Source organism: Asparagus officinalis, chromosome 5 (genome assembly GCF_001876935.1).
Source record: "Asparagus officinalis chromosome 5, Aspof.V1, whole genome shotgun sequence".
Lineage (NCBI taxonomy): Eukaryota > Viridiplantae > Streptophyta > Magnoliopsida > Asparagales > Asparagaceae > Asparagus > Asparagus officinalis.
In genome coordinates this window covers 103,958,941-103,962,075 of record NC_033798.1, presented here as the reverse complement: position 1 = coordinate 103,962,075, position 3,135 = coordinate 103,958,941, and the positions used below count along the sequence as shown (strand labels likewise).

The following is a 3,135-nucleotide window of genomic DNA, read 5'->3' as shown; positions in this document are numbered from 1 at the left end:
TATCCTAGACGGAATTTGAGCATCCTAGATGGAATTTCCGTCTAGGATGCTATGCTACAGTTTTTTTTTAAGAATCTGCTTTGGGTGCATGTACACAATGTTGAACAACACTAAATTATATTCATATCCAACACAATCTAATTATATTCCAATATTAAATCTAATTATATTCCAATAATACATTCACCAAAATACTAGAAAAAAATTGTTTACCAACTTTTACGTCAGTTATTTACATGAATTCACATAGGATTTTCCCTTCGCAATCAACTCATCATCATCACCACTCTTCTTATTAAGCCCAAGTCTATTCTTCCTTGCCTCTTCCTCTTCAACATCTTCCTCGCCTTTGTCAGAATGATTGCATGTATCTTCGCTTTTCACCTTCTTGGAACGATTCCCTTCAGCCCCACCATCATGCATGCCTTTACCATCGATATTATCATTCAAAAACAAAGATATATTATCATTCAAAATCAAAGATAAATAAATCCAAGACTGGAAATGCCATGAACCACATGCCTTAAAATTTGTGATGCCACTCATATCAAAGGAAGATGAACAATCCGATTATTGTAGGACATGTGAATCATCATGATTAACTGACATTTTAATAAAACAGATGCATGCCAGCAAAACAACAACAAAAAAGTACTCAATAGAAGCATCTTGTTTAGAATTAGTATGAAATGTGAGCAATAACGTTAAATACACAACCCAACCAAAAGCTTACAGGTCTAAGCAATGGATATATCAGCACCTTGATGTCCATTCAATGTGTCATTTGGCTTCTAAGTTCGCCTTGTCCCATGTCAAAACTCATTCTGACTCCTAATAATTTGGGTTGGGAAAAACTGTATATGGTTCAATTTTAACTGGAATATTCCGTCTAGAATATTCCATCTAGGATATGAGAATTTTTACTAGTGCAACCACCTGTTACATGTCATTAATTTTCTCTTGCATACACCAATTTAATTACAAGTAACATCAACAAAAAGGAACTTTAAAATCAGTGACATTGCTAATCAAGGCATAAATCTTGTAAGCTATTTGTGAAGCCTACCAAGACAGCTTTTGATATGTTGGCACTTCACTGTTTTCAGTTACATGTTAGTATGAAGTTTGGCTCCAAGTGCATGTCAGAGCTTTTAAAATCTGAAGCATACCTGAATTATAGGATCCAGTAAAGCAGCAATCACAGGATCAAAGTCAGGCTTCTTCCTAGATGCAGGAACCATCATGCCATCATAGGTATCAATAAGCTCAAGCAGCAAAGAAACACCTTCCCTTACTGCTGATGGTGAGGATAAATCAACTGGAACCAAAGGATCAAGAAGTTAATTTCATTACAATGTAATTAAAATTAGGTTCAGATTCCAAGCACAAAACAAACAAGCAGACCTGATGGAGCCATCCTAACATATCTCCTACATAACGCAAGGGATCCTGATTGAGGCAATGTTGCCTGATAAAGTGCAGATTTTAAGTAAGACTAGCTTCATATAATGGAAAGAAAAGACTAGCTTCATATAATGGAAAGAAAACATATTTTACCAAATCTAATATATTTGATAAAATTAACACATAAGCTAACAACTGGCAAATTTTAATTAAAAAGACATATCATTTAACACATAACATTACCTGTGAATGATGGCAACATTAATCTTCATAGCCTCTCCATAAACATTGACTAAGAAAAATGAACGACAATTACTCTTCTCTCAATTTCTTTTACATATCATTATTACTTAACTCGTTCTGAGTTTGGCCTTCATTAACAAATTTTGTCAACATTTCAACTTCCATAGGTACAATTACTTTCCACATCGGTTGTCACTTTGTCGCTAATTTAATGTGAAAAAAAAAACGCATCCCGACCCATGAAAAAATAGAGCTTTATGGCAAAAATATGTTAAGCTTAGTATTTTTTCTTCCTCCTTACTATTCAGTTTGCAACAGAGTCTGAACTCCTCTCATTCATGCTTAATGTTTTTCAGTATCCGCATCGTGAAAACCCTAGATATACTTAAAAATAAAAAAAGTATAACAATTACTAGAAAAATAAGAGGAAAACTCTAGTTTTACTTGCAACAAAAATTAAAGGATAGAAGAGTTACATTTCACTTGAAACCCCTAGATTCATCCGAATCTGCCGCAAAAAGAGAGAGAGAGAGAAACTACTGCGATTTCAAAACAATGGAGAAGGAGGAGGCAGGACGGGGTCCACTCCTGGATCATGAGAAGGACGGAGGAGGAGGATGTTGGGAATTTAACGCCTAAACCCCTAATGCAACGGAAACGCAGAATAGAAAAAGTACACCAAGATTTACGAGGTTCGGCAACTGCCTACGTCCTCGGGAGCCACACAGTCAATTTCTTATTTAATCTAACAAGAAATTACAAATCAAGAGCAAATCTCTAAACTGAGATTCCTCAAATGAACACTGTAGCTACAGTGTTAATACCCACTATAAAATCCCCTTTTCTCTTTTCTCTCTCTTCTTAAATCCTTTCTTTATCTCCCCTCAAAACTGTTGAGAGCTGGAGATCAAAAGGGAAAATCGCTGCTGCGATTTTAGGAGATGAACGCTGCTGCATTAAAGGGGGATCCGCCGCCAGAGAAAAGTCGGGGAGGAGGAGCAAAGCACCCTAGGGCATCAAAGGGGCTTTTTATAGCCGAAACATTGATGGGCTGGCGACAGCCTGTCGCCAGCGCACGAACTCGGACGCGATGGTCGGAGGCCAAAACCGCGAGCGTGGGGCGCTGAACGCGGAGGTCGGAGCTCTGAACGCGGGGGTCGGGCCGCCAAAACACCGAGGGTCGCGTTCGCCAACCGAGGGTCGCGTTCGCCAAAGCCACCATCGCGTTCGCCAATTTCGAGCTCAACTGCTCGAGCTTTGCCTACGCCATCCTGGAGCTCATCGGAGCTCCTCCGCCGGCGGAGGTTGGTATCCACCCCCAACCTAACAATCTCCCACTTGGAGACCAAACCGACGCCAACAGGCTATCTCATCAAACTTCTCTCCTGTGTGGCTCCGCCCTCATCATCTATGCATGAAGGCCAACTGAAGTTGCGCACAACTCCAGTGTCTGAGAGGTCACTACCTCTGTCAACATATCCGCTGGAT

At 39.5% G+C, this 3,135-nt stretch overlaps 1 long non-coding RNA gene across 2 annotated transcripts; it reads right to left on the bottom strand.

The window, feature by feature from the left end:
• Positions 247–1,789, bottom strand: LOC109843209. 2 transcript variants are annotated; one of them, XR_002247574.1, is made up of 4 exons: positions 1,648–1,789; positions 1,405–1,468; positions 1,170–1,318; positions 247–425 (listed from the first exon to the last, which is right to left on the bottom strand). It is a non-coding gene; the product is annotated as an uncharacterized LOC109843209 (long non-coding RNA). The 2 variants fall into 2 exon arrangements; XR_002247573.1 differs by lacking the exon at positions 1,648–1,789 and having other exon boundaries at positions 1,405–1,492.